Source organism: Amblyomma maculatum, chromosome 8 (genome assembly GCF_055883805.1).
Source record: "Amblyomma maculatum isolate TAMU_Amacu chromosome 8, ASM5588380v1, whole genome shotgun sequence".
NCBI classification, from domain to species: domain Eukaryota; kingdom Metazoa; phylum Arthropoda; class Arachnida; order Ixodida; family Ixodidae; genus Amblyomma; species Amblyomma maculatum.
The window spans coordinates 24,960,025-24,977,558 of NC_139351.1; the positions used below are offsets into that span (position 1 = coordinate 24,960,025).

The 17,534-nt window shown below is 47.5% G+C and overlaps 1 pseudogene; it reads right to left on the bottom strand.

Annotated features, from left to right (window-relative positions):
• Positions 1–462: 462 nt before the first annotated feature.
• LOC146180744 (uncharacterized) overlaps positions 463–17,534 on the bottom strand; it is a 55,540-nt pseudogene continuing 38,468 nt past the window's right edge.

Here is a 17,534-nt window from a genome sequence, read left to right on the forward strand (position 1 = left end):
GCAAACTGCAACACAGGGTGCTAAATGATATGCCACAGTAAAAAAACTTCCCTAACAAGTTTGATTTTGAAAAGAGTCTCAACAGAGCCAATCCTATTTTGATGTTATTTTGAAAGCATCCACACACTTCCAGAACAATGGAGCAAACCCCAAGGGCAGTGCCAACATGCATACTGAGAATATTGCCTAAAGCACAAGGAAAAGCTCTAGCTAGGTTTGACATTAATAATTACTTTGTGTAACAAGTCTCATCAGAAGGTCAAATTCTCTCAAAATGTCAAGGGGCATTAGTGAGCATGCGATTAGTTGAAATAATGGACAGTTGAACTTGTGGATTGATGGTGTATGCTTCCAACAGCTCTTACACCCTCCAGCAGTAATGCTCCAATTGAAAAGGAACTACTCGCGGTCAGGTTTGCAAAGAAAAGATTTCATGTAATATGCTGATGGAACTCCAAGTGCTCATTTCGCTGGCTTTAAATACTCCTGCAGATTTGGCGGGCGCAAACCAAAGAACATACTGACTTGGCTGCCATACAAACGTGTGTGGCAGTTGGCAAGTATGGTTGCCATCTTATACATTTTGAAGTAACAACTTCTGATTTTTCTTGTAATCCAAGAATGCAAAACTAATGACAGTTTTCCCAAACCCCCACTCAACGGCTTTACGAACAGTGCTCATGGAACTGTTAAACAGCTGTTGTTGGCTGAGTGCAGCACCTGCGTATGGCCGCATGAGGAGGGGACGCAGGGGGTAGGCTGGGTCCCCATAGATTGTGAAGATCGAACCTTGGACGAGATCCAACAGCTTTTCCATAGCGCCTATTGTCACGCAGGATACCTGCAAAATACAAAACAGTACTGAATAATTACAGGGTTTGAACAACAAATGTGGGAAATGTTGAAGCAAAGTGTACAGATTTGATTTTCATTGTGCGAGCTCGAGCCACGAGAAAGAATATTCTGCTAGGACATTTGTTTGCTGTCACCAACGTAGGTGCCTAATGAAAACATTCTGCAGTAGGCTTCTGTTTTGTAGTAATGAACATGTAGCACATTCTGCTGTTGCACATAAGCAAGCTAAAATATAAGCTTTGGATTGGGCTATCGGGTTGAATGCCCCAAAGCAATTCGGTCTATGAGAGACATTGTACAGCGTTTGCGCTGGTATGGTCTTGTTAATGACAAAAGGGATCTTTGCATAACCTTGCATGATGCCCTCTAACTGGTATACATTCAACAGTATGCAAGCTTTATTATACAATGAACGAATTATATTTCGTGACTTCTGCGGTCCTGCTTTGTTAATAAAACCCTCGTTAATATAGACTACTTAAATCATGGACAGTTTTTCTGGGGACCAAGCTTTTTCAATGTATTTATGCCTCGGTAATATGGAAACTCATCTGGACAATGGACAAGAGGAAAATGCACATGTGCTGATTGGGGCCCATGTATTTTAGGGCTGTTACCATGGGTAGGCGCGTGAACAAAATCTCTACTGCCCCAACCAGACATCCAATTTTATGCATTTTAAGTGTAGTACACTACACGAATATAACGAAAAAGTGCAAATGGCTGAGTGATATGGCACTCTTGTTTCGTGGTTTCATCGTTCGGAGTGAATGGCTATGATGAAAACTCACTCTGCAGCTTGTGCAGCGTAGAAAGCTGCATTCAGTAGTTTTTAGCCGACTGAATGCTGAAATGTAGCAGTGGTATAGTAGAAGTTCAGCCATTTATCCATGACAGGCCATCACGTGCACCATAACCACTAGACGCATAAAGGTGCATCACATTATTTCAAGCACAATTGTGACCGGGATAATGTACTCGTAAGGTGAAGTTGTCCAGCTTTAACTTTACTGGCCATCACAACTGTTTATGGGCGATCAAAACGGCCGTGATGACTGTGCAGCGACACATTCCTTTTTTCCTGAATGCTTGAGCATTCAGCATGAGGCAGCTTTAGTGGCATCTCTGCTTACAGTCGTGGCTGGTTCTGAGGTCATCGTGCAGTTAGCCCATGCCTTCACTTGCTAAGTCTGCACACACCACAGACTGTCACGATCACTCCGTGGCCACCGGCCGCCAGCAGTGAGTGCGAGTTTAACAGTGACAGCCTCAATAACCTTGAATTCTAAGTCCAAGAGTCAGCTGGCCTGCACCACTGCACAATGCAACAGTAAGGATGGAGACAAATTCTTAACTTTTATTTTTGGAATTGACAAGTTTCATATGGCCGCTGACAAGCGAGATACGCCATTTTGAACAAATGTCAACCACTCAATAGAACTATCAGAATCTTGACAAACAGACATACCCAGAACAGACTAACGTTTCTGAACTTTTTCACTCGATTTGGCCGCTCCACCGAGAGTGCTAGTGCCAGGCTGCACTCGCGTCGGAAGAACTGGCTCGGCACCGGCGTGACACTTTTGCGATCTAGTGCAGAAAGTGTAGCCAAATCAAGGAGCCCTATAAATATAAATCCCCATTTTTAGCCAAGCTTTCTCAAAGTGGAATTCTTTTTAGCGAACACATAAAGGGGGACAAGACAGGTGCTATGTTTTGTCCCCCTTATGTGTCACGCTAACAAGAATTCCACTTGGAAAACATGAACTCACTAGCTCTGAAAAAAAAAATGTTGCTGATTTAACCAAGCCGTAAAAATGTGCCTGTGTGGCCTAGGGGTAGCGTGTCTACCTCAGGATTGTTGGAAGGCTGAATTCTGATCTCACCCTTCTATCTTGAAGGTGAAACCCGAGATGGCAGTGCCTGCCAACTGACCCATGTCGTGTGGTCTTGTGACATCACACAACCCAACGCCCAGTCAGTGCATGGCCATGTTACCTGCCAATATCTGCCAAAATCCTTGCCTGTGGTTTTTCACTTGCAACGCCAACACCGACGCCAGATTTTCTGAGGAATGGAGCCTTTAATACTATCATGTTAACACGCAGATATGTCATGAAGCATTGCTAGATGGAAAAAACAGCGCGACAGACGAACACGACAGCAAAGGAACACAAGGCGAGTTGTTATTTAGCTGACACTGTCAAGGAACGTGCACTTCCTATTGTGTTAACTACAGCAACCGCTGCCTTTTGTATATGTTTAAAATTCATATATTCCACCCATTGCAGGGACTTACAGATCAATGCTGCTAAGAAGAAAGCTGAATGTCTTCACAGCCTGCGAGCACAGCCTGTGGCAGACTGGTGCACCAAATATGTACAACACGCCCTTTTTTAAGTGCATACTCCTGCATTGGTACATTATAATTGTGCTAGCAATTTGGTTATTTCACCGTGCACTGGTGTGCGATGAATACCATGGGCTTGTTTGCTTTGCCTAATATAACATTGCGTTAAGTTTTCTTACTGTTTCAAAATAATTTTTTCTCAGTAATGCGAAATTTTGTTCCAAGCTTTGATATACCTGGCAAGTGAGTATATATAAGTTTATTATACCGAAAACTTAGATCCGCTTCACTCATCAGCATCATGCCTGTGCCCAGGGTAAGGTCCATCCAGGTCGAACACAATGCCATTTGCACACATAATGGCCTGTTATTTAACGACATGCAGTCGTTTATGTCCAGAAAAATGGATTTTCTGATTTTTGGTACGCCTGCAGATGGGTCTGGCAGTGCCATCCAGAAACCCCCAACAGTTGGTGAGAGGGGCACCTCTGCGATGAACTGCCTGCAATGAAAATAGAACATTCCTTTTTTTTGCGTGTGTGTGTGTGTGGGTACCGTGTTTGCCAAAAGTAGCCAGGCTGCGTGGTTCGCTCCTTAGCCCTATAGTTCAGCGTTAGGACATCCCAAGTTTTTAGTCACCTGTACGGAGCGAAAGCCACTCTATCTTATGTCTTAAGACCATTTTCTGCCTTTTGAGGTAAATCAAGGGCGCTGAACATGGTTGAGGAGCAAACCCTGCAGCCTGGTTACTTTTGGCAAAGACGGTACATGAGATACGCTTCCGTGCCGTCACTGGTATGCAACATTCCGAAAACATTGATTTCGGACTATCGTACGAGTTATAAGTCCGTAAAGTAATAATTTGTTCCGTCACGATTTGAGACACACATTGTGCACTGAACCCCTATTTATCAGCAGACACTCTCTGCTATTATGCAGTTGTCTGCGATATCAAAAATCAGCCAAAACGTTTTTATTGGGCTGCCGAATGAAACTCGTCTTGCTTAACGTGTACACACCTCAGAAAAACGAGCCAAGTCCGCCGGTTGCAGTCAATCGTGCCTCCTCAGGTCCAGAAGATGACCGATTGTGGCCTCACTGTGGCCGAATAGGGAGGACACAATGCTCGACATTGTCGAGCAATGTGCCCTCCCTATTCGGTTGTCGAGCAATGCCGGCCGAAGATGGGCTCTAAGTCCCACCACCGATTCGGGTATGCCAACCGGCGTAGACCCATGAGCAACGCTTCTTTACCAGATACCTTGACGCCTTGGCCACTGAGGATGGTATCGGGCACAAGCAGCGATGTCTTCAGTGCGCCAAAATGCTCCTTGTCGAAACGGAACATCCGCCGAAACGACTCTTCGTCCAGGCAATCCACGGCCACAAATCCGTTGTACCAAGCATAGCGCCGCGGCGCGGGCTCCCGGTACCGAAGAAAAAGGTCCTCTAAATCATTCACACTGAGGTCTAGATAGAGTAGCTGGTCGCAAAGTAAATCTGCCTGCGATCGCCTAAACTTGGGAATCGTTGGAAAGCCACAAAAACGTGTGCTTACAGAAGACGGCGAACGCACAGACTTGCTCAGAATACTTTCTAGTGGCGCGAACGGAAGGAAAATGGGCGCCTCTTGCACGCCGGATGCCACTGACCGCCGCTGGTGGCGCTGCAGTTACGTTTACTAGGACTGCGTGCCCCTCCGCAAAGGGAAGTCAAGGCTTGGCGCGCCGTGCAGTCTGCACATTCTTGCAATTTTGCCCTCGAACTTTCAGTTCTGCCTTCCATCACAGCAACGAAGACATCTCAGCTCTTCAAAAGCACCATGCGCAGTTCGAAATGGCCAGGAAAAAGACCAACTCGCACTGTTTTGCTCCGAGATGCCGAAGCGCGGCTATCCGGATGCTCCAGTCACCTTTGTTTGCTGCTCCGAGGGACAACAAACATCGCACAACGTGGAAACGAAGCTTGTGAAGGCAGGAAAAGCCTCTCACAGAAACATTGGCAGTGTGTGAGCATCATTTCGAGCCGCATCTCATCCTGCTGCGTGACTACGCACATATATGATCAATGGCAGAAGTGAGGATATACCGCGTGAAATCCATCACTGGCACCTGATGCGGTGCCTATACACTCTTGCCGTGTTATCCGGCATATATTACCGTCAAACCCGTGTAGCCAAGGCTGGATGTGGGCAATATTGATGTTGCAGAGAGTTGTGCTTAGTGCAGATTCTTGCTATTAAGCCTGTGGCACCAAACGATAGCTGACATATTTTGTACCGCGTGTCCAAGCTAACTGCTGCCGAGTGTTAAAAATAAAGCATTTGAGATAGGCCAGAAAAACCACTTGCTGACAGCCACCTGGCGCACCAGGTCTGAACAAAAGGAAGACTTCGGGGAAGAAAGCTTCGACTGTTTGCGTGATCTCGAATACTACCACTGGCTCAATAAACCAGACAGCTGAGATTAAATTAAATTCAATTCCGCGTAGTCATGGTAGGTCCTTAGATCTCTAGCAGGCACATTTATTTAATCATTTATTCATTCTTCATATCATACCCTATTGATGTCCCAAGACAATAAATATCGATTAAAAAAAAACGGTGCAGGCAATTTTTCATTTTGCAATTCCAATTTACTAAGTATTGCTTTCAAATAAATGTGATTTGCAAAGTTGGGGAGGACCTTCTGAAACCCCCCTTTCATTTATTCCCGATAAAGAAAACCTCACGTGCATAGTTTTTCCCACCTCTATAGAAAGCCCGCGAAATAAAAAAAAATCACGTGACTGAGGCATTCATGCGCTACGATATTGTGGTGCTCCCAACCGTGCATGGTTTGAGTGACAGAAATTAGCTGCGGCCGTGACTCAACAGCCCAGTCTCAGCGCTATACTGGCTATACGGGCTGATAATTTTTGTATTTCGCGGGCTTTCTTGTCTGACTTCACGACGCAGCTTGAGCCATGCATTTTCCGCGCCCCACTTAACATACCAAACACGATGCTGCAAAAACAGGACAAGGCTGCAGTTTCAGTACACTTGCTACTGTGCCGTCGGACAGTACTCAGAGATTGTATAAACGCATTGCGGAATAGGACTGGAGTTGCATATCAGTGTCTGGATGGGCCATCGGCAAAACTGCAGGTTGACAATGCGGCTCTTATTTTTCGTCAAATCTAATGAGACTGCAAACTTTTGCAGCTAGATGGGGCATTCTGGCATGGCATGGCGCAACTTTAAACAAATTTCATGCTTATGGGGCAGCTTGGCACATGAAATATGAGAGTGTATCAGAAGGTACAACTGGAACAGCTGTTACATCCTTGCGTACACAAATGTTAGGTGTCTATACTCTTTTTACCACTCATTCAACAAAATCATGCCAGCAGCACTATCCACTGACCCCTCCTAGCTACACTGCCCACAATGCTCAAGATTCTTGCCACATCTCTTGAATTTAAACTTCAAGCTTTATTACTGTGGCAAGTTGCACAAATACTTACTTATTACAGCATTCACGCGCAACGAATCAAGCTACGGCTTTGCCTCTTTATCTTTGTGGGCGCATTGCCTCCCGCTTATGGACTTCCCCACAAGCTCTGCTGGCGAAAACAATTGTCTTGGCAGGTACCGGGCATACATGCTGGGAGTTTTTAACGGCCCCATGTCCAACATTTTCAGCGCCGACCTGGACACCATGTATCCACCAACCTCAAGCTTTATAACTGTGGAAAGCTGCACAAATACTTACTTATTACAGCATTCACGCGCTACGAATCAAGCTACGGCTTTACCTCTTTATTTTTGTGGGCGCTTGATTGCTTCCCGCTTAAGGACTTCCCCACGAGCTCTGCTGGCGAAAACAATTGTCTCAGCAGGTACCGGGCATAGATGCTGGGAGTTTTTAACGGCCCCATGTCCAACATCTTCAGCGCCGACCTGGACACCATGTATCCACCAACCTCAAGCTTTATAGCTGTGGAAAGCTGCACAAATACTTACTTATTACAGCATTCACACGCGACGAATCAAGCTACGGCTTTGCCTCTTTATCGTTGTGGGCGCTTGATTGCTTCCCGCTTAAGGACTTCCCCACGAGCTCTGCTGGCGAAAACAATTGTCTTGGCAGGTACCGGGCATAGATGCTGGGAGTTTTTAACGGCCCCATGTCCAACATTTTCACCGCCGACTTGGACACCATGTATCCGCCAACCTCAAGCTTTATAACTGTGGAAAGCTGCACAAATACTTACTTATTACAGCATTCACGCGCTACGAATCAAGCTACGGCTTTGCCTCTTTATCTTTGTGGGCGCTTGATTGCTTCCCGCTTAAGGACTTCCCCACGAGCTCTGCTGGCGAAAACAATTGTCTTGGCAGGTACCGGGCATAGATGCTGGGAGTTTTTAACGGCCCCATGTCCAACATTTTCAGCGCCGACCGGGACACCATGTATCCACCAACCTCAAGCTTTATAACTGTGGAAAGCTGCACAAATGCTTACTTATTACAGCATTCACGCGCTACGAATCAAGCTACGGCTTTGCCTCTTTATCTTTGTGGGCGCTTGATTGCTTCCCGCTTAAGGACTTCCCCACGAGCTCTGCTGGCGAAAACAATTGTCTCAGCAGGTACCGGGCATAGATGCTGGGAGTTGTTAACGGCCCCATGTCCAACATCTTCAGCGCCGACCTGGACACCATGTATCCACCAACCTCAAGCTTTATAGCTGTGGAAAGCTGCACAAATACTTACTTATTACAGCATTCACACGCAACGAATCAAGCTACGGCTTTGCCTCTTTATCTTTGTGGGCGCTTGATTGCTTCCCGCTTAAGGACTTCCCCACGAGCTCTGCTGGCGAAAACAATTGTCTTGGCAGGTACCGGGCATAGATGCTGGGAGTTTTTAACGGCCCCATGTCCAACATTTTCAGCGCCGACCGGGACACCATGCATCCACCAACCTCAAGCTTTATAACTGTGGAAAGCTGCACAAATACGTACTTATACAGCATTCACGCGCTACGAATCAAGCTACGGCTTTGCCTCTTTATCTTTGTGGGCGCTTGATTGCTTCCCGCTTAAGGACTTCCCCACGAGCTCTGCTGGCGAAAACAATTGTCTCAGCAGGTACCGGGCATAGATGCTGGGAGTTTTTAACGGCCCCATGTCCAACATTTTCAGCGCCGACCTGGACACCATGTATCCACCAACCTCAAGCTTTATAGCTGTGGAAAGCTGCACAAATACTTACTTATTACAGCATTCACACGCAACGAATCAAGCTACGGCTTTGCCTCTTTATCTTTGTGGGCGCTTGATTGCTTCCCGCTTAAGGACTTCCCCACGAGCTCTGCTGGCGAAAACAATTGTCTCAGCAGGTACCGGGCATAGATGCTGGGAGTTTTTAACGGCCCCATGTCCAACATTTTCAGCGCCGACCTGGACACCATGTATCCACCAACCTCAAGCTTTATAGCTGTGGAAAGCTGCACAAATACTTACTTATTACAGCATTCACGCGCTACGAATCAAGCTACGGCTTTGCCTCTATATCTTTGTGGGCGCTTGATTGCTTCCCGCTTAAGGACTTCCCCACGAGCTCTGCTGGCGAAAACAATTGTCTCAGCAGGTACCGGGCATAGATGCTGGGAGTTTTTAACGGCCCCATGTCGAACATTTTCAGCGCCGACCTGGACACCATGTATTCACCAACCTCAAGCTTTATAGCTGTGGAAAGCTGCACAAATACTTACTTATTACAGCATTCACACGCAACAAATCAAGCTACGGCTTTGCCTCTTTATCTTTGTGGGCGCTTGATTGCTTCCCGCTTAAGGACTTCCCCACGAGCTCTGCTGGCGAAAACAATTGTCTTGGCAGGTACCGGGCATAGATGCTGGGAGTTTTTAACGGCCCCATGTCCAACATTTTCAGCGCCGACCTGGACACCATGTATCCACCAACCTGAAGCTTTATAACTGTGGAAAGCTGCACAAATATTTACTTATTACAGCATTCACGCGCTACGAATCAAGCTACGGCTTTGCCTCTTTATCTTTGTGGGCGCTTGATTGCTTCCCGCTTAAGGACTTCCCCACGAGCTCTGCTGGCGAAAACAATTGTCTCAGCAGGTACCGGGCATAGGGCATAGATGCTGGGAGTTTTTAACGGCCCCATGTCCAACATTTTCAGCGCCGACCTGGACACCATGTATCCACCAACCTCAAGCTTTATAGCTGTGGAAAGCTGCACAAATACTTACTTATTACAGCATTCACGCGCTACGAATTAAGCTACGGCTTTGCCTCTTTATCTTTGTGGGCGCTTGATTGCTTCCCGCTTAAGGACTTCCCCACGAGCTCTGCTGGCGAAAACAATTGTCTCAGCAGGTACCGGGCATAGATGCTGGGAGTTTTTAACGGCCCCATGTCCAACATTTTCAGCGCCGACCTGGACACCATGTATCCACCAACCTCAAGCTTTATAACTGTGGAAAGCTGCACAAATACTTACTTATTACAGCATTCACGCGCTACGAATCAAGCTACGGCTTCGCCTCTTTATCTTTGTGGGCGCTTGATTGCTTCCCGCTTAAGGACTTCCCCACGAGCTCTCCTGGCGAAAACAATTGTCTCGGCAGGTACCGGGCATAGATGCTGGGAGTTTTTAACGGCCCCATGTCCAACATTTTCAGCGCCGACCTGGACACCATGTATCCACCAACCTGAAGCTTTATAACTGTGGAAAGCTGCACAAATACTTACTTATTACAGCATTCACGCGCTACGAATCAAGCTACGGCTTTGCCTCTTTATCTTTGTGGGCGCTTGATTGCTTCCCGCTTAAGGACTTCCCCACGAGCTCTGCTGGCGAAAACAATTGTCTCAGCAGGTACCGGGCATAGATGCTGGGAGTTTTTAACGGCCCCATGTCCAACATTTTCAGCGCCGACCTGGACACCATGTATTCACCAACCTCAAGCTTTATAGCTGTGGAAAGCTGCACAAATACTTACTTATTACAGCATTCACACGCAACAAATCAAGCTACGGCTTTGCCTCTTTATCTTTGTGGGCGTTTGATTGCTTCCTGCTTAAGGACTTCCCCACGAGCTCTGCTGGCGAAAACAATTGTCTTGGCAGGTACCGGGCATAGATGCTGGGAGTTTTTAACGGCCCCATGTCCAACATTTGCAGCGCCGACCCGGACACCATGTATCCACCAACATCAAGCTTTATAGCTGTGGAAAGCTGCACAAATACTTACTTATTACAGCATTCACACGCAACGAATCAAGCTACGGCTTTGCCTCTTTATCTTTGTGGGCGCTTGATTGCTTCCCGCTTAAGGACTTCCCCACGAGCTCTGCTGGCGAAAACAATTGTCTTGGCAGGTACCGGGCATAGATGCTGGGAGTTTTTAACGGCCCCATGTCCAACATTTTCAGCGCCGACCTGGACAACATGTATCCACCAACCTCAAGCTTTATAACTGTGGAAAGCTGCACAAATACTTACTTATTACAGCATTCACGCGCTACGAATCAAGCTACGGCTTTGCCTCTTTATCTTTGTGGGCGCTTGATTGCTTCCCGCTTAAGGACTTCCCCACGAGCTCTGCTGGCGAAAACAATTGTCTCAGCAGGTACCGGGCATAGATGCTGGGAGTTTTTAACGGCCCCATGTCCAACATTTTCAGCGCCGACCTGGACACCATGTATCTACCAACCTCAAGCTTTATAGCTGTGGAAAGCTGCACAAATACTTACTTATTACAGCATTCAAACGCAACGAATCAAGCTACGGCTTTGCCTCTTTATCTTTGTGGGCGCTTGATTGTTTCCCGCTTAAGGACTTCCCACGAGCTCTGCTGGCGAAAACAATTGTCTTGGCAGGTACCGGGCATAGATGCTGGGAGTTTTTAACGGCCCCATGTCCAACATTTTCAGCGCCGACCTGGACACCATGTATCCACCAACCTCAAGCTTTATAGCTGTGGAAAGCTGCACAAATACTTACTTATTACAGCATTCACGCGCTACGAATCAAGCTACGGCTTTGCCTCTTTATCTTTGTGGGCGCTTGATTGCTTCCCGCTTAAGGACTTCCCCACGAGCTCTGCTGGCGAAAACAATTGTCTCAGCAGGTACCGGGCATAGATGCTGGGAGTTTTTAACGGCCCCATGTCCAACATCTTCAGCGCCGACCTGGACACCATGTATCCACCAACCTCAAGCTTTATAGCTGTGGAAAGCTGCACAAATACTTACTTATTACAGCATTCACACGCAACGAATCAAGCTACGGCTTTGCCTCTTTATCTTTGTGGGCGCTTGATTGCTTCCCGCTTAAGGACTTCCCCACGAGCTCTGCTGGCGAAAACAATTGTCTTGGCAGGTACCGGGCATAGATGCTGGGAGTTTTTAACGGCCCCATGTCCAACATTTTCAGCGCCGACCGGGACACCATGCATCCACCAACCTCAAGCTTTATAACTGTGGAAAGCTGCACAAATACGTACTTATACATCATTCACGCGCTACGAATCAAGCTACGGCTTTGCCTCTTTATCTTTGTGGGCGCTTGATTGCTTCCCGCTTAAGGACTTCCCCACGAGCTCTGCTGGCGAAAACAATTGTCTCAGCAGGTACCGGGCATAGATGCTGGGAGTTTTTAACGGCCCCATGTCCAACATTTTCAGCGCCGACCTGGACACCATGTATCCACCAACCTCAAGCTTTATAGCTGTGGAAAGCTGCACAAATACTTACTTATTACAGCATTCACACGCAACGAATCAAGCTACGGCTTTGCCTCTTTATCTTTGTGGGCGCTTGATTGCTTCCCGCTTAAGAACTTCCCCACGAGCTCTGCTGGCGAAAACAATTGTCTCAGCAGGTACCGGGCATAGATGCTGGGAGTTTTTAACGGCCCCATGTCCAACATTTTCAGCGCCGACCTGGACACCATGTATCCACCAACCTCAAGCTTTATAGCTGTGGAAAGCTGCACAAATACTTACTTATTACAGCATTCACGCGCTACGAATCAAGCTACGGCTTTGCCTCTTTATCTTTGTGGGCGCTTGATTGCTTCCCGCTTAAGGACTTCCCCACGAGCTCTGCTGGCGAAAACAATTGTCTCAGCAGGTACCGGGCATAGATGCTGGGAGTTTTTAACGGCCCCATGTCCAACATTTTCAGCGCCGACCTGGACACCATGTATCCACCAACCTCAAGCTTTATAACTGTGGAAAGCTGCACAAATACTTACTTATTACAGCATTCACGCGCTACGAATCAAGCTACGGCTTTGCCTCTTTATCTTTGTGGGCGCTTGATTGCTTCCCGCTTAAGGACTTCCCCACGAGCTCTCCTGGCGAAAACAATTGTCTTGGCAGGTACCGGGCATAGATGCTGGGAGTTTTTAACGGCCCCATGTCCAACATTTTCAGCGCCGACCTGGACACCATGTATCCACCAACCTGAAGCTTTATAACTGTGGAAAGCTGCACAAATACTTACTTATTACAGCATTCACGCGCTACGAATCAAGCTACGGCTTTGCCTCTTTATCTTTGTGGGCGCTTGATTGCTTCCCGCTTAAGGACTTCCCAACGAGCTCTGCTGGCGAAAACAATTGTCTCAGCAGGTACCGGGCATAGATGCTGGGAGTTTTTAACGGCCCCATGTCCAACATTTTCAGCGCCGACTTGGACACCATGTATTCACCAACCTCAAGCTTTATAGCTGTGGAAAGCTGCACAAATACTTACTTATTACAGCATTCACACGCAACAAATCAAGCTACGGCTTTGCCTCTTTATCTTTGTGGGCGCTTGATTGCTTCCCGCTTAAGGACTTCCCCACGAGCTCTGCTGGCGAAAACAATTGTCTTGGCAGGTACCGGGCATAGATGCTTGGGAGTTTTTAACGGCCCCATGTCCAACATTTTCAGCGCCGACCTGGACACCATGTATCCACCAACCTGAAGCTTTATAACTGTGGAAAGCTGCACAAATACTTACTTATTACAGCATTCACGCGCTACGAATCAAGCTACGGCTTTGCCTCTTTATCTTTGTGGGCGCTTGATTGCTTCCCGCTTAAGGACTTCCCCACGAGCTCTGCTGGCGAAAACAACTGTCTCAGCAGGTACCGGGCATAGATGCTGGGAGTTTTTAACGGCCCCATGTCCAACATTTTCAGCGCCGACCTGGACACCATGTATCCACCAACCTCAAGCTTTATAGCTGTGGAAAGCTGCACAAATACTTACTTATTACAGCATTCACGCGCTACGAATTAAGCTACGGCTTTGCCTCTTTATCTTTGTGGGCGCTTGATTGCTTCCCGCTTAAGGACTTCCCCACGAGCTCTGCTGGCGAAAACAATTGTCTCAGCAGGTACCGGGCATAGATGCTGGGAGTTTTTAACGGCCCCATGTCCAACATTTTCAGCGCCGACCTGGACACCATGTATCCACCAACCTCAAGCTTTATAACTGTGGAAAGCTGCACAAATACTTACTTATTACAGCATTCACGCGCTACGAATCAAGCTACGGCTTCGCCTCTTTATCTTTGTGGGCGCTTGATTGCTTCCCGCTTAAGGACTTCCCCACGAGCTCTCCTGGCGAAAACAATTGTCTTGGCAGGTACCGGGCATAGATGCTGGGAGTTTTTAACGGCCCCATGTCCAACATTTTCAGCGCCGACCTGGACACCATGTATCCACCAACCTGAAGCTTTATAACTGTGGAAAGCTGCACAAATACTTACTTATTACAGCATTCACGCGCTACGAATCAAGCTACGGCTTTGCCTCTTTATCTTTGTGGGCTCTTGATTGCTTCCCGCTTAAGGACTTCCCCACGAGCTCTGCTGGCGAAAACAATTGTCTCAGCAGGTACCGGGCATAGATGCTGGGAGTTTTTAACGGCCCCATGTCCAACATTTTCAGCGCCGACCTGGACACCATGTATTCACCAACCTCAAGCTTTATAGCTGTGGAAAGCTGCACAAATACTTACTTATTACAGCATTCACACGCAACAAATCAAGCTACGGCTTTGCCTCTTTATCTTTGTGGGCATTTGATTGCTTCCTGCTTAAGGACTTCCCCACGAGCTCTGCTGGCGAAAACAATTGTCTTGGCAGGTACCGGGCATAGATGCTGGGAGTTTTTAACGGCCCCATGTCCAACATTTTCAGCGCCGACCTGGACACCATGTATTCACCAACCTCAAGCTTTATAGCTGTGGAAAGCTGCACAAATACTTACTTATTACAGCATTCACACGCAACAAATCAAGCTACGGCTTTGCCTCTTTATCTTTGTGGGCGCTTGATTGCTTCCCGCTTAAGGACTTCCCCACGAGCTCTGCTGGCGAAAACAATTGTCTTGGCAGGTACCGGGCATAGATGCTGGGAGTTTTTAACGGCCCCATGTCGAACATTTTCAGCGCCGACCTGGACACCATGTATCCACCAACCTGAAGCTTTATAACTGTGGAAAGCTGCACAAATACTTACTTATTACAGCATTCACGCGCTACGAATCAAGCTACGGCTTTGCCTCTTTATCTTTGTGGGCGCTTGATTGTTTCCCGCTTAAGGACTTCCCACGAGCTCTGCTGGCGAAAACAATTGTCTTGGCAGATACCGGGCATAGATGCTGGGAGTTTTTAACGGCCCCATGTCCAACATTTTCAGCGCCGACCTGGACACCATGTATCCACCAACCTCAAGCTTTATAGCTGTGGAAAGCTGCACAAATACTTACTTATTACAGCATTCACGCGCAACGAATCAAGCTACGGCTTTGCCTCTTTATCTTTGTGGGCGCATTGCCTCCCGCTTATGGACTTCCCCACGAGCTCTGCTGGCGAAAACATTTGTCTCAGCAGGTACCGGGCATATATGCTGGGAGTTTTTAACGGCCCCATGTCCAACATTTTCACCGCCGACCTGGACACCATGTATCCACCAACCTCAAGCTTTATAACTGTGGAAAGCTGCACAAATACTTACTTATTACAGCATTCACGCGCTACGAATCAAGCTACGGCTTTGCCTCTTTATCTTTGTGGGCGCTTGATTGCTTCCCGCTTAAGGACTTCCCCACGAGCTCTGCTGGCGAAAACAATTGTCTTGGCAGGTACCGGGCATAGATGCAGGGAGTTTTTAACGGCCCCAAGTCCAACATTTTCAGCGCCGACCGGGACACCATGTATCCACCAACCTCAAGCTTTATAAATGTGGAAAGCTGCACAAATGCTTACTTATTACAGCATTCACGCGCTACGAATCAAGCTACGGCTTTGCCTCTTTATCTTTGTGGGCGCTTGATTGCTTCCCGCTTAAGGACTTCCCCACGAGCTCTGCTGGCGAAAACAATTGTCTCAGCAGGTACCGGGCATAGATGCTGGGAGTTTTGAACGGCCCCATGTCCAACATCTTCAGCGCCGACCTGGACACCATGTATCCACCAACCTCAAGCTTTATAGCTGTGGAAAGCTGCAAAAATACTTACTTATTACAGCATTCACACGCAACGAATCAAGCTACGGCTTTGCCTCTTTATCTTTGTGGGCGCTTGATTGCTTCCCGCTTAAGGACTTCCCCACGAGCTCTGCTGGCGAAAACAATTGTCTTGGCAGGTACCGGGCATAGATGCTGGGAGTTTTTAACGGCCCCATGTCCAACATTTTCAGCGCCGACCTGGACACCATGTATCCACCAACCTCAAGCTTTATAACTGTGGAAAGCTGCACAAATACTTACTTATTACAGCATTCACGCGCTACGAATCAAGCTACGGCTTCGCCTCTTTATCTTTGTGGGCGCTTGATTGCTTCCCGCTTAAGGACTTCCCCACGAGCTCTCCTGGCGAAAACAATTGTCTTGGCAGGTACCGGGCATAGATGCTGGGAGTTTTTAACGGCCCCATGTCCAACATTTTCAGCGCCGACCTGGACACCATGTATCCACCAACCTGAAGCTTTATAACTGTGGAAAGCTGCACAAATACTTACTTATTACAGCATTCACGCGCTACGAATCAAGCTACGGCTTTGCCTCTTTATCTTTGTGGGCTCTTGATTGCTTCCCGCTTAAGGACTTCCCCACGAGCTCTGCTGGCGAAAACAATTGTCTCAGCAGGTACCGGGCATAGATGCTGGGAGTTTTTAACGGCCCCATGTCCAACATTTTCAGCGCCGACCTGGACACCATGTATTCACCAACCTCAAGCTTTATAGCTGTGGAAAGCTGCACAAATACTTACTTATTACAGCATTCACACGCAACAAATCAAGCTACGGCTTTGCCTCTTTATCTTTGTGGGCATTTGATTGCTTCCTGCTTAAGGACTTCCCCACGAGCTCTGCTGGCGAAAACAATTGTCTTGGCAGGTACCGGGCATAGATGCTGGGAGTTTTTAACGGCCCCATGTCCAACATTTTCAGCGCCGACCTGGACACCATGTATTCACCAACCTCAAGCTTTATAGCTGTGGAAAGCTGCACAAATACTTACTTATTACAGCATTCACACGCAACAAATCAAGCTACGGCTTTGCCTCTTTATCTTTGTGGGCGCTTGATTGCTTCCCGCTTAAGGACTTCCCCACGAGCTCTGCTGGCGAAAACAATTGTCTTGGCAGGTACCGGGCATAGATGCTGGGAGTTTTTAACGGCCCCATGTCGAACATTTTCAGCGCCGACCTGGACACCATGTATCCACCAACCTGAAGCTTTATAACTGTGGAAAGCTGCACAAATACTTACTTATTACAGCATTCACGCGCTACGAATCAAGCTACGGCTTTGCCTCTTTATCTTTGTGGGCGCTTGATTGTTTCCCGCTTAAGGACTTCCCACGAGCTCTGCTGGCGAAAACAATTGTCTTGGCAGATACCGGGCATAGATGCTGGGAGTTTTTAACGGCCCCATGTCCAACATTTTCAGCGCCGACCTGGACACCATGTATCCACCAACCTCAAGCTTTATAGCTGTGGAAAGCTGCACAAATACTTACTTATTACAGCAATCACGCGCAACGAATCAAGCTACGGCTTTGCCTCTTTATCTTTGTGGGCGCATTGCCTCCCGCTTATGGACTTCCCCACGAGCTCTGCTGGCGAAAACATTTGTCTCAGCAGGTACCGGGCATATATGCTGGGAGTTTTTAACGGCCCCATGTCCAACATTTTCACCGCCGACCTGGACACCATGTATCCACCAACCTCAAGCTTTATAACTGTGGAAAGCTGCACAAATACTTACTTATTACAGCATTCACGCGCTACGAATCAAGCTACGGC